The following is a 16,128-nucleotide window of genomic DNA, read 5'->3' as shown; positions in this document are numbered from 1 at the left end:
GTATAATTAATGTAACATTAAAGACTTCTGACCTATTGTTCATTTCAAGTAGATAAATAACATGCATATGTCGAATTCGATGCCAGCACTCCATCATGCTAAACATGTAAAGCTAGATATACACTAATATACAATGTTTAAGCTGACACTGCTCCCAATACTATAGTGTGGTGCGCAAACTACTATCACGAATGCTTCAATAAAAACATCCGACCCAATTTTAATAAAGGTTAATCATTAAAATGTTGTGTACAGTGAATTAATTGCAAACACTCAACACAACAGTAATGCTTTCTTAATTGTTGAACTGAAAAGTAATTACGGGTTTCTATATATATTGGTGTATGTATGTTCTACTGTGATACATGGACACGAAAATGATATCGTTTTGTGAAGTTGGTACTGAGACTAACTCGTAGTCACGAACTTGTGGATAACAACGTGCCCGTGTCAATATTGGGTGAACATGAAATACAATTATGCCAATCAAATTTAGAGGTTTGTGCAACCGATCAGAGGATGAATGTCAATACATTGCAATCAATGGTGAAATAGGTGAGCATGAGATATATGTGTTTCCGGTTATATACAATAAGATCATATTTTGAAGTATTATCTTTAGTAACAATTGAACTTCTTGTCCAGTGCCAGCAATTAATATGAGTTTATTACGAGGATACCGAAAAGTATGCAGAAAAGCAGTACTGCAATCGTGTCGACGGATGCGCTTCCGTATTGCCTGAGTGCATACTTTGCGGACTGTCGCAATAACCTTGTTAATATTCTTTTTTTCTTTTTTTAATAATAATCTAATGAGAAATAACAGTCCTGGTTGGCTAAAGTTTGCATTAATCGCCGCCGCGCGCAATAGTATTTTTTTGTTTCCATTTGAAACAAAATATACTAGTGTTCGAATGTGATGTTATAGTGTAACACAGTCCCAAAATAAGAACGTCATTCGAAGGTGTCCGTAACACGGCGTTTTACAGATAGATAAATTCTATTGTTTTCTATGTCAGATGTATAATGATCAGGGATTTGCTAGTTACTAGTTTTCATTTACCGTGAAATTTCGTTAAATGTTATGGAACTGAACGTACTACAACTAAACTTATAAAGTGTTTTGCGAAACAGCACAATATCCTAAAACAACACATATGTATTGTTTTGAGGTAAAACATTTGAAGAGTTTTTCCTAATGTAATTTAAAAACCCCGAAGTGTGTATAATCTGCATTACTAGGAAAAGGGTGTTTGAAGAAAGCTGTTTATTGTCATAATTCTGTGAACAATGTTTTTCACTAGACCCACATTTTGTATAGCGCTTTCACTAGGAACACAAACCCTATCTCATACGGGGAACACATTTTAATAACAGTTTAACTATAAACGCGATTTTAAAAAAAAAAAATCAATATCAAATCACAAAAATATTCAGCAGAAGTACATGTTGAAAACTGTTTATGCCCACAATGTATCTAAATAGTGTACAGCCCTTTACGTGTCTTCATGGCTAGAACGTTGTCCATGACTTTGAAAAGTTCTGCGAATATATTCATGCACACACTACTTTTAAATACTAAATAGTTTATAATTTAACAATAAACATTCCGAGTCGGATTCAAAAAAAATCTGTTAAATGCCAGACGTTTTCAATCTTTTTTAGTGAAAAGATCATATGAAAAAGCGAAAACATTGAATGGGAATATTTTTTTTTGAAATTATTTTGGTCTTTGACTAAGTTGGAACTGATTACGTGTGTCTGATACTGAAATTCCGATCTTTCGTGAAATTATATGATGCAATCACATATCAACAAAAACTGGAAAAAATATCAAATAGTAAAATTGTTTTTCCTTCATTTAAGTATTCCCAATCTCTAGTCCCGTCTCCTTCACAATAGCAATGATTAGATGTGTTGGCAATACTGTGTCCCCGGGCACACCAGATTACTCTGGCAAACATAGTAGAAAACAATCACATGAAATCTATTATTTCGAAGGTAAATTCTCACAAAAAGTAAATTTACGTCATTTCAAATCATTCTCATTCAATCGAGTGCATACATGCTCATCTGTCCCATCCGCTATATACCCAGAACCCAGAGGCATTTAAATCCAGCATAACCAGCGACAATTCAGAAATTAATTCCCCCTGTATTAGCAAACTCGTTTCCTCTACTCCGACAAAACCTTTACTTTGCAAATCAATCTGACAAATATCCGACAGTGTATGGTGTCAATATCCAGTGAGAGATCTTTCCGTCATTTTATAATCGTTTTCTTAACTTTGAACATTGTTGATGATGACAGATAAAAATGGAGCAGTGTGTGATCAACTGGCACTATAGATCTATGAACTTGCATTAAACTATTTTTGTAGCAATCGTATGCATTAAAATAAATGAAAGCCAATAAAATTGAAAAATCTAGCATACAGCTGGTTCTATCAAGTAGATGTTTTACATGGTCTGAAAGAGAGTATCTATGACATACCTTCAAGTTCATTTAGAATAACTAATTGTTGGCAATATGAGACGGCAGACAACAATATTTTTTTATATGTCAATAGCTAGTGAATCATCTTTGTATTGTTGGAGCTGACTCGGGAAGGCTCATTTAGATTATATGTGTGTTGTAAAATACACTCCACGTTGCTTGTATGCCTCCGAGAATCGTCTTTTGCATTATCAATTTCACACTGCGGGACCACGTTCATTACATGCCATTTGTCGCTGTTTGTTCTAGGATAGTGACTGAGACGTGATGAAAAGCACGTCTGTCGGCAATGGAAATGCGCTTGTCGCGACAACCATTGTGAATTCCATTTGCAGTGCGTTAATATAGGTATGTATGTATGTATGTATGTATGCTCGCCAGGCTTGTAATTACATTCCATTAGATCACAGGAAATTAACTGATGTGTGACTATGTATGATCAAAATACAGACTAAGGCATAGATTCATGTTGAATATATAGCAGGTGTATACAGTACCCCATACGACTTGTCACGAAATATATATATATAGACTGTATAATGAAAATACTAAAATCGATAAATTGTTCGTTACGTTTATTCTACAAATTGCATTGAATATTCTCTAGCAATGATGATGCGACTGGGCACTTTTATATAGGTTAATTGAGATAAATTATTCTGTGTGCAGTCGGCAACTTTAATTGTTCTTATTTTTATTGGGTACCGTATACTGTTTACAAAAGTGTTCTATATATGAACTGTTCATAGTCTGATTTTATAGGATTTTATTTTTAAATTTATTTCAAATCGAATTAGAGAACCGTGCTGTAATTTCTCCTATTAAATTGCGTCTCGTCTACTTAAGCATTTGAGGAGATATTTATAGTGTATTTTCTTCTCGGGTGCTTTAAATGGAACAAACAGGTTCTATAAATTTATCAAAAGACGGGGTATTATAAAATGTATTGGGTAAGTACGAGGTTCGCAATTCATGGTAATATGGGCACACAAGAAGAAAGTGAAACTCATTTTCAATACTTTTATGGGCCGATGGCTTTGAATTTGTAAATAAAGACCATTGATAAAATAGAACAGACACTGAGATCAATTCCTTGAAGCTAAAACAAGTTTACAACCTCAAGTAAACTTGTTCCACAATACATTCATCTGAATGGGATTTCGAAATATCCAACTGATATGATGTATATGAGGTATTTGAAATATTAAAGGAAGGGCATTATAAAAAAAATGGGGAAACAGAAAACAGTCGTAGCGTGTTAGCCAAATCACAAGACTATGACTTAATATAATATAATATGTACTTTTAATGAATTAAATAAATATAAATAAATACCCAAGTATGTATATATCGTTATAGTGTGTGATCATTAATAATGAACACATACTCAATTGTAATGATGTGACTGGAAAGAAACAAAATAAACCAGAATTATAACAAACTTTAATGAGACAGATTAGAGAAGTAATAAAAATAAGAAGTTCACAACATATTTATGAGAGAAAATGTGGTGAGAAATTGTACAAATTTTGTGGTTGACACTACTGTAGCCATCTTCACACTTCATCGCAATCTTTTAGATAAACACACCAATGTCATCATTTATCCTTCGACAGATTTTACGGAAATCGTTATGTTATGATTTCTACGATATAATTGGTAGCGCTTCACCGGACAAGATCACCATCCTATCAGATCCCAAGATATGACCAATTCAGATTACGACAGACATGTAGACTGCCATCTTGAATATTTAAATTTACTTAAGGATGCTGGGTAGCGTCACGCGGAGTGTCAATGTGAAATTAGATGAGGAGTTTGGCAACAAGACTATAATGATGTGTTTTTATGAGTTAGTCGAGCGTCATCTTGAATAATGTAAATTTATTCAAATCAATAATACCATACTAACAGCCCCTGGTTGTACAAATTGTGTCGGCAATTTGTCAGTACCGGATTTTTTTCGGCACTGAAAAAGAAAGAAAATTTAAAGCCAAAATGCCCTTTCTTTGTGCAGTAGTGGCCATTTTGAGTTTGTGCCAAGGTTGCATTCGTCAGAATTAGGAATATATTATCTTGGGGAACCCAGTAATCTACGCCACGTCAAATTGTCAGCAAGTCCGTGACCAGGGCATATATATGTTTTAGAGTAAGAGTATCAATTACTTGCCTTAATGATACATAAAGCCTCTTCTTCATTTCAAGAACAAATAGTCGCCCGTGTATGTATTTACTGTATTACTAATAGTCTAGCATGGCATTTTAGTCGCATTCCTCTAATGTCGACGTGTTGTCCCCGCGGCAATGTTCAATCAATTACGGGTTTGGAATACCCACCTATCGCTCGCTTTGCCGTTTAAAACAAGGCTGAATATGCTTGATGTCAACCCCCGAACTTAAATATAAAGCGAATATGTAATATTATTATCACGGTTGGCAAGGTGATAATAAATACTGTCGTCGCCTAATCGTCCTTAGCTTTTACTCTGGCACTTACATTGGCATCGGGATTCGTATGTGATTATAATAACCATCCATCAACTACCACTCCTGCCCGGTTGAATGACGTCATTAAATTTTTGCAAATTGAAAGTCTAGCGTGTGAATTTGGTTACAATAATTTAATTTCAAAATTGAGCGTTTTTATAAGTAGAAAGAATAATAGTACTATTGTACATTCGAAACACTGTGATGTGTCGATATGATTTCCTGATTTGAAAGGAATGCTGAATGTTGAACATAAGTTAGTCTGTCATGAATTCTGCTTTTAAAATTACCTTTCCGCTGAGTTCATTATAACGCCTCGATTTTGCAAATTTCTCGTAATTATAAGAACGATGTTGTATTCATCATGAAGGGTTACGACCCCAACTCGTATGTACTTTGTAAGAGCGCGCAAATGGTTTTTAAAAAGTCAAGCGTTGTTGTTGAAATCAGCAAACGCAAATGTATTGTAATCATCTATCTGCATTTTCAAATAAATGGGCATGGTCAACTGTTTCTAACAAGAACCTGTTTTGCACATGATAATTAATAAGTGTAAAAAATCTTTAAATATTATAAATGTGTGCCATATAACATATGAATAAATGAATAAATTATTAGTATTGTAAATGAAGAAATATTTTGGAGAAATATAAATGCAACATCGCTCTATAATATTTCGCACGATCAAATCCTGGAATTAATTTCGCTATTGGTATGTTTCGTTTCACATCACACTCAAACTTTAACTAAACCCTAGTACATGCACAAATGGGATTATTATTATTCATCGTCCATAAAACAAATTGCGTTGATTGGATAATACGTGTTCACGTGATCGTCAATAAATAATTATTTTCGCCAGGGTTGCTAATATTGAACTACTTATGTGTCATACAAATCGGGGTCTTGCATATCGTTACTGCGTTGATGTGGGCTTTAGGTTTTGCAACATCCGTGATATGCAGTAGGCAATATGAGACGGCAGACAACTATACTTATATGTCAGGTATTTTTGACAACTGAAATATTGATCAATTTTTTTTTTCACATGCATGTGAGAAGAAATTTGAACGTAGTTCTGATGTCACTGCGCATTCATACATATATATTACAATGTTATGGTGAGGTATGTGCAAACAAAGTCATTAACAGTATTTGCGATAATAAAAAAATATTCCTTAATCCTAGTCATCACAGCTACACTCAGTATTTCATTCCTGTTATGACCGACATATGCCACAAAGAATAAGCGGTTTTATGTTCATATTTGGGAACAAATATCCTTTGATTGGCCGCCTGACATCGCCTATAAAAATAAGTCGGTATACTGGTGCTCAAATAAGTAGGACACAGCGATTGAGATGTTGTTTTTATATATCTATATGCCAAGTGTTTAATTATTTAAGTGTGACTAACTAGCATGAATGTATAATCCTATGATACGTTCTTATTTTGGTAGTTTGGCGTCAACAGTGAAAAAGAATTATTACGTCCGAGCCGTAGGCGATATTCAGACGGTAATCACATTATGCGATATTATATGTTTATTGCATACACATTTATTTGTCAGTGTCCAGATGTGATTCACGTAAATATGTGCGTTCAGCGAACCGATATGTTTGGTCGATTAAATAATACGAGTAATAATAATTATAGACTTAGTTATCGACTTGTATTGAAACGCACACTTTCTTGGTAAATGGTTCGTTAGGATGCTAGTCAAACTATAGCGTCACATTGCAACCATCAAACGATATGTTACAATACATTTCGTAACGATATTGCTATAAAAATGCATGTTTCCATCACATCAAACAAAAAGTCAATGGGGATAAACTAAGGTGTGATTGACTGACTGATTTATTTTGGCATATATAGCGATGTATTAGAAAACTAACATTTTTGGTACGTAGAGCATAATGAAATTCTTGTTATGCTTTGTTAGTTCTCACAGTGTGTGCGAGCATTGTATTGACATAACTGAAGCCGTTTCTTTGAATAAATTCGTGGAAATAAACCCTTACCATAAAAGCGAATATAATTTAGGGAGTGACTATTGTTACAATTTTTAACATACGTGTCTCGATATACAGCATAACTATCAACGCTTTTGCTTAACCTTTTTCACCACTGGCTCCCTCTTTTAATCACAAATTCACAAAATAGTCGCGTGTATAGTTTGCACTCGCCTTCAGATGATTGGAGCAAAATAGCTAAATTTTTGAGTAAAAATTTTAAATTGACACAAATTTTGTCTGTTGGCCCCACAATTCGGGTTTATTTGAAGAATAATTTGGATGAAAAATTCTGGTGGTGAAAAGGTTAATATTGTATTTTAATTGAATTAAACAATATTTATATTATAGTTTGGTATGTTGATATTGTTACTTTGTTAATTTGTTTAGTTAATTAACAAAACTATATTAAATTGAAATCTTATTACATCGAGTGGAAAATTTATATTTTCCACATTAATTAAACTGCATTCCAGTGTGCAATTTAATTTATTAATCTTCAATTAAATTATATGTAATATAATTCATTTCATTAAATTCGAGGTAATAACTTCACTTGTTTATGGGAGACATGTACAAATGTGCGTGTGAGGGATATTCAATAACATCTGAAAATACCAACTAGTGTTTCCCATCTATTATATCGCTGAGGTGCGAAATAGATTAAAATGCCTACACCTGCTGAATAACTCTGATACTGTAGAGTCCCTTCCCCACGAGATATCTATTCACACAATAACAGTATAAGGATGAATGTACATTTTTGATTAATTGATTAATGAAGATATATAGTCACGTCAAGCTTGTTCACAAATGTTGTTATTTGAGCAAATCACGGAAATAGATTTTCGTTCACGGAGTGTTTTGTATACTAAATTATGAATCAAATACCATTGACAAAATTTAAGATTCGATTTGTATCGTTCTAATCATTTGTTCTCTGGATTTAAAACAGTGTCCGGGGGATACTTCGATATCGCACCATCATTCCAGTAGAATACTGAACTAGCTGAAAAGACATTGACTATTTTATTACTATTCAAATTATGTCAAGATTACCCCGGGTAATGACCATATGACGTGTACTGTTTATGTAATGTTCCATTACTGTCAATGCGCTGGCATGTGAGTAATAAGGACAATTTCTAGCGGTTTTGTAAATGTTGGTTCTCATTCAAAAGGCATAATTATGAAATAAATGGGTAGTGTCAATAAATGTTGAGCATAAAAAGACAGCTGTCAGAAGCACGTTTTTTTTTAGATTATGAAGACGTTCACAAACGTCATGGGTTGGACATGATTAGATGAGAAAATGCTTTACTGTCATGCTCGCATGAATGCGAAGCCATTTTTAATTTACTTTAAACTATTTATAACAATAGTTCTACATATCTGAGCGAGACGTAAATTGCACTCGTGATGCACAATGTGGTAATCATGACGGTATTCACTGGATGTCGTAATTTGTGATTCTATTCTATACGTAGATTTGCCGCTGGAAAAATGCGGTTTGGAGGTTTGGGGGCACTGTAATGAATGGGTGATTCACACGCCAAAACGTACGATGAGACCGGATAATCTTGAAATCGCCGGTATTTGTAAATTCAGGAAAGTCACTTTCTTTGATTACACACTCTCACAGATCCCTCTTCAAGTAGTGAACGTATACCTATAATAAACTACCGTTTATTTCTGGGACGAGGAGGTAAATTGCCAGCATACATAAGATCCCGATTAACCTTGAACGCGCGTTAGCAATAAACGTTTCGAACATCTGTCTGGTTCGCCCGAATCCCAATCTCCATGCTATTAAAACTGAGGAGTCGTAATCTGCGCATGCGTTTGATTGCTATAGCGTGAAATTGTTTACAAACAGGCGTCTACCCATCAGCCTTTGTGTGTGTTGTTATCGTCGCTTTAGACTCATTTCCTGCGCGTGCGCAAGTGACGACTCCCTCCGCTTTAAGTATGTAATTGAGTAAAATATAATACTGTAAAATACTTTATTTTAGCTGGAATTAATTGTCACTGAAAAGACTTTTTGGGTGTGTTGTATGGAATTTATTTTCACTGATTATTGACAAATTGAATGTAAAATGTAGGGAGAAGGATATATTCGCTGGACTTTATTTTCACTGAATCATTCTTTCAACGAATATAGCGAAAGTTAATTCCAAGCGAAAATAAAGTATTTTACAGTTGATAAACATGGTATAGTAAAATATGTATCATTTTTCAATGTGAGCGATCAAAATGAAATAGATATATAATTGGTGAAATACGCGGAAGGGACAGATTATTCTCATCACCTTTTGTACTACTGATTTGATACAAGACATAACATTCTTATTTTGCATGTATTGACATAAATGAGATACAATTGATTCATGACCTCTTCAAGTTTAAAGTTATATCGACCACCACATCTGTTTTCATATATATATAACACCCATCACAAAATGTGCGGTGGTAAATGGTAAGACACCGTTTAACTATGATTGACGAGAAACCGAGACTTGAACAGTCACTGAATTGTAATTTCCAGCACATCCGTTCATCTATCAGGAAACATCACTGTAAATTAGACTTATAGCCAAAACAAAGTCAGATTGAACTTACAGTAGCGAGACAAAACAAAACGCAGACAGTGATACATTTCGGGAAATAATAACCAAAATAAGCACGATCAAAGTCGCCGACAATGCGCGTTGGAAATAAATAGAAAGCGTTACTTGGATTTTGTTTTGGCTGTAATCTTGACATGCAGTGTCAATTTCAGTAACTTCAGGTCGTGTTTTAGTTATAATTCGCAGTTGTCATTTGCACACGGTGTCTGGTATGTGGTATATACTTTAATTGCACATGGCTTCTGAGTTTCCGTTCAGAGCGAGTGAACCAGTAGATTTTTATTTTGCCTCTCATATATAATATGTCATCATTTCCCGTCATTGCGTTCATTGTTCCAAGTAGATACGTAGATACAGCGTAAGAGTAACCGCGGTGGCGCCGAAGATGGAACAGTATTCGAAAGACTTACTTGCTTTGAAGGGGTCTTCGAATGCCATTGCATGTAAGGTGTATTTTGAGATCACATATCTATGCAAGTTGTTAGCCACTTGAGTGAGGCTATTTTATATTGGCCAGGATGTTTAATTTCTTTCATTCATGATTTATAGATTGCAGTTCTATGTCCGGTAATATCTCCATTACCCAGAATGCATTTCAGTTGCAGCAGCAGTATGCGTATGCATAGAATCTGTTTAATGAGATGCCATGAAGGAAATTTAATTGATGGCCCGGTAGGGACACCGGTAAACCAACGCGGTCAACGACTTGGGTCGGAATAGCTTACAAATGCCTTCTGCCATCTCAGTTACCATGTAAGAATCTGGATTTGCACATTGTCATTACTAATTACATGTATTGGAATCAGAGGGTGCCATGCATCTAAACAATATGCTAGATAAATGGCGCGCATACTATCCTTAGTATGACTAATATTCTAATTAAATAGCTGTTACCATGCTGGAAATACTGTATCATTTTAAATACCTTCTAGTGTGGAATAGGATATTATGTCAGGACATGAGAATAGAAAGAGAGAAAAATCACTAGGGCAATATCACGTGCTTATCACTGTCCAAACATGTAATTATGTTTGTTTGATCATCATGTCAGCATTCTCAGTTTCTCTCTCCCTCTGGGACTGTTGTAAATACTTTCTAGTTTTAAATTGCTTTTGTAAGAGTAATTCGTATATTTTGTATAATTGACAGTGATTTGTTTATTACGTGCGACAAATACCCATTCTCGCATTCTTGGCCGCTGGAAATGTGCGAGAACATCGGTTTGAAAACAAATCGATTTCAAATGCGATTACACAAAACTGATTTGTATAACGTTTTCTAATTTGATAGTATTCATAGATTGGCAGAGATACTGTCCATTGGTGAGACGCGTAACTTACCGGTCACAACAACAAAGTGTGATTTCAGATTAATATGATCGCGAAAAACAAAACCACTTCAAGAACCATCAACACGTTACAATAGAGAATGACTCGCACGTAGAAGACGTGACACTTTCTGCAGGAAAAACTCGTTATCCGCCTAACTTACATCCATGTTGATTTCTAGGAATTTAGTTAAATACTATACGTTGTGTATGTCTAGTCATTGTAGGGTTGTTTTCATAACAAGCTATTTCTGACAGACTTTTTGGCGTCAGCTAGTCTATTTCAGTAGTTAGCACGTCCACATACAGGTGTGGTGTCAGGTTGTGTTCCCGTAATTATTACCTCATCGAAAAGGTAATAGTTTTGCTCACTTTGTTTTTTGGTTTGGTTTGTTGGTCTTCCTGTTAGCGGGATAATTCAAAAGGTTATAGATGAATTCGCAAACAGTATTCAGAGTGGATAGTCGTTGATACAAGCCCAAACTCATTACATTTCGGTACATATAAGTGTAAGGTTACCATAGAAACTGTCATTTGAGGAATGATTTTTCATTTACAAGTCAAAAGGTTATTGTTAGATTCTCGCACAATTATCAAGAGAGGTGTCACAAACACGGGAAGCAATAGATTATATTTCGGTAAACATGTGGATACAGTTGCCATGGTAAAAGAAATTATGGAAATGTTTTATTTTTATTTTTTATTCAAGAAAAAATGGGTTCTTATACAATTTATTAGAGAGGTTGTTCTTGATACGAGTAATTGATTATATTTTTGGTGTATAGATGTCAATTTTGTGAATGATTTTCCATTTATAACTCAAAAACTTCATAAAATGTGTAGGTGGTTTTACGCTAAATGCAAGGCTAGATTTGGATCCGATTGCCATGGGTACTGCAAAATTCGGGAATTATTCATTATTAACATCTCAAAAAGTTATTGATTGATTTTGATTGAATTTTCAGAAATTTTTTTTTAAAAAAAAACTAGTCCTCATTGTTTATATATTGTTGTATATGTGCATCTGGTTGCCGGTAAAACAATTTAGGCACTGATTAAATATTTATAATTCAAAATTTTTTAGGCAGATTCTCTCGAACTTGTCAGAATTGGTAAGAAAATGATTGAGATCTGTATCTCATCGCCATGGAAACCACATATTTGTAGTGATTATTTGTTGCCATATAATTGAAATGAAAAGCAATCCTGAGTTTTTAAGTAAGATGCGGAATTGTTCTTCAAGGGATTCTTCACCATTGCCAGACATGATTAGTTCCTTGAGTGAACAATCTATTCAAGATTCAATTTAGTGTTTCTTTTCAGAAGAAAATTAGAAGCCAATGTGAGTATGATGAACGTCTACAGTGGAGCCGACGTATTAGTGAAGAGGTGTAATTTGCATCTATGGTCGAGAGTTGTCTCCTAGTACTCATAATATTCCATTGAGAGTAAGAATCAAGATATAATATTTATTTTATATTGTTTTGGTTTTCGTCTATTCAACAGGAAATGTATCCTACTCTGAACACGTCAGGATTTGTTTTAATGACGTATTTTATGGTGATGTGGGAAAAACAATCCTGCAGACAAGGGCCTGTGGTTGGGTTTCTCACAATCGTTAGGAATTTACCTTATTCAGTTTGGAAGAAATGATGAGTTACTACGCAGGTGTGAAAAACTGAACATCGGATTGTATATGTTACTTATAACGTCGTCCAGGTAACTTAATACAATTGCAGCAACCATAATTTCCGTACAATAGTTCCTACGTACGTCAATGATGTCGTAAAATTACTTCAAACTAGTCTTGTAACCTTGTCTATGGTTCCTTGTGTACGTTATGACGCTGTAAGTTGATGTCATTATTCATTAGCTTGATATCATGCACTGCCGATTATGCAAATGATACGTTCCCATTGATCTAGCGATAACGCGTGTAACCCGGTTATCAGACGATAGCTGGAAAGTATTTGAGGTCAATGTACAGACAAAAATAATAAAAAAAAATGATTCAATCAACATCCGAAGTGCTTCTACATTTAGGCTGATCGTTCAAAAGACAAGAGCTATAATACATTATTTTCTGTTAGTCAAAGTGTTTTGACTGCCGTTTGCTTGTAGACGTTATATGTGTAACTGAAACTCAGTCGTCATTTATTTTACATTTTTCTCCGAACATTTCAACAAATGTATGTGGCTGTCTACTATCGATCTCACCACAAATTATTGAGATTGTGATTTTACATACGTATTCAGAAATTAAGCACGACAAAATTACAACACACAATTGGGTATAGGAGCATTGATTAACATTTCTCAATTCGTTTATAATTCTTGACACATTGTTACGTCCGTTAAAGAAGGACAATTAACTGTGGGTTACCTACTAATTGACCCATGAATATTTTCATTATTTTGTAAGGTGTGTTCAACCGAATTTTTCCTACCAATCATTTATGTGTTTTGTTGCCCATAACGATAGCACAGGCTGTTCTATGATCGAATCGTTTCTTATCTTCTCTTTAGCGGATTAAAAAAAGCAGAATGATGTAGCACCATATGGGTTTTCAAATCATACTGAAAACCATGTCAATATCATTTCCAGCAATGTTGAACATGTGTTACCAATAAAAAAAACTTAGCTGATCATCGATTACTTGCAATAATTAGTTACAATAAATTATGGTAAATTAACTAATAATCAATTATAATATATACTATAAAAAAACATTACACGAATATGATCACACATCGAAATCTGTTACTACATTATATGTCTTTTTTTTTATTTTAAAGTTTGACAAGGAGAGCGCCACCATGCCAAATAATGTATAAAGAATTACAATGATATGATATGATTATAAAAACGGTCAGGAAAAATGACACAATATTCTGAAACGGCGTTGTTTTCCCCGGGAAACATAATGCTGAACATAATGATAATCTGACAATTAACTTGAGTGATAACAGAGACACTACATCGTATCATTGATTGCATTTGAATAAACAAAATGTGTTTTTAAATGATTTCTCATTAGTTTACATACAAATCAATATATGTCACGTGAAGGTGAATGTATATATGTATGAACGATTTTTTTCATTATGATAGTGGTCTTTCAAACCAATCCATCATAATCCATCTCACTTATGGTTGAACCACAACTTTGTCAACCTTTCAATAATTGATGAACTCTTCTGAAACGACATACAAGTAAGGACACCTAACCAAGCTGGAATGCCTGAAGTCTCTAAGTTGACTATTCTATCTAGGAGTGAAGTTAAATATGGACGATCCAAATATGCATATGAAACAAAACGATGGCGAATTACTAGTGTGAAGTTATTGAATATACAGCCAAGACTATATATTATAATATGAGTATAATTAATTAATTTAAAATAATAATCTGATAATGGATAATTTGAATATCCCCTTTTTCAAATAACACTCCGATGGATGTGTCTCGCGAAATAAATTAAGCATAGGTGGCATCTTAAATTGTACTAAATCACCCATTTTCAAAATAGTGTTATGATATGTTTACATGCACGCGAACATGGAACATCTAATCCGTCGATATTATTATATGGTACATGAAACTGGAGTGCTAATTTGATTGAATAATCGTAAAAATGCTGTCATAACGTTTAAGGGAAATTAAAACTGATGAATTAAGTTCTAGATGTGGCTCCTTAATTAAATTAGCGATGTCGGTGACTAAGGGTTTACATTTTAATTCGTATGAAAATTGTAGTCACATGCAGTAGAATGTAAGTCGGAAATTCGATGATAATGATGTTAATATATTAATATGAGGTTCTTACGAGTATACCTCAAAGTATGCACGAAGACAGTACAGCGAGAGTATCGGCCGACGCGCAGCGGAGATTGATGTGACGGTGTACTGTCTGAGTACATACTATGAGGTATCTTCGTAATAACCTTATTATTATACATCTTTTCCTTCCAGGGATAGATCATGGGAATACCGAAATCCAAAAACTTAATTACAGATCAGCAAACTTCTTTGTGTGGAGTCCTGGTTGTAGCCATGTTTGTTGTTATTATTAGAGGACGCTTACGCGCGCAGTCATTCCATATTCCGCATTTCCTAATATGGCAGGATGAAAATATCTCGTAAAATACAGCATAATTACGTCACGGTGTAACTTATGGAGTTGCGGTGACAGATGTATAATAATAGTGAATATTGAAATGTAAGGCATTCAGTATTGACAAGTTATCGCGTGTAGTATTGTTTATGCCACATACAAACATAACAATAATTTCATAGGGCGAATGACAGGAGTGTTCTTTTATACTTCATATGACATTCTTTATGGATTCTACTATATCATATTATATTAATTCGTTCAATAATGCAGAAGCCTATTCATGAAAATAAATATCCAAAATATATTCATTTCAAAACAAAAATTGAACTTTAGGTTAATATATTGGATGTCGTCTTGAAAGTTTCGGGTCTGCACGCCAGCCAGCCATCTTTTTTTAAGAAAACTATGGTTGTATTTCAAGTGAATAGGAGGTCATTTTGTTAGTATTGGATACTTTTACTATTAGTTCATACCAGTGTGGCTGAGATTTATTAAGCCTTATTTAAAATTCGTGAACGATGGAACATTTTTGTTTTGTTGATTTAGATTTTAAAAAGTGGCAAACTTTTTCTATTATTTTAAAATTGCGTTTTAAGGGATAGCTTTGAAAATAGAAATTAAAAAATATACTTGGCATTTGTTTTTTCAAAACTGTAATGAAATTTCTCGATTACGCACTGCCATACAGATTCAAATGTTGAATTGCTTTTCAACATACGTTATATTCAGCGCATTTAAATGTTTTGTATATGCATAGTGCGTGTGACATACAGCGCGGTGCAACGACCGTGACATTTGTAAAGTTAAATTACACTTAATTCAAATTTAATTATATGGAAAGACAAATTAATTGATTGAATTAAATTCAACTCCATATAGGAATGCAATTTAATTAGATTTACAGTGAGAGTGGTGTAGGGTTGCAATAAGGTACCAATAAATAATCTGCTTAGTAAATTGTGATTTTGTTTTACTCATTTGTTTATTTACTAAACATATCTCGTACCATAGCTTGTATTTAAATCAATTGTTGTCTAACAATTTTGAATACTACAA

This window comes from Saccoglossus kowalevskii, chromosome 21, assembly GCF_978046115.1.
Source record: "Saccoglossus kowalevskii chromosome 21, keSacKowa6.1, whole genome shotgun sequence".
Taxonomy (NCBI): Eukaryota; Metazoa; Hemichordata; class Enteropneusta; family Harrimaniidae; genus Saccoglossus; species Saccoglossus kowalevskii.
The sequence above is the reverse complement of the archived record's forward strand: the minus strand, read 5'-3'. Positions refer to the sequence as shown.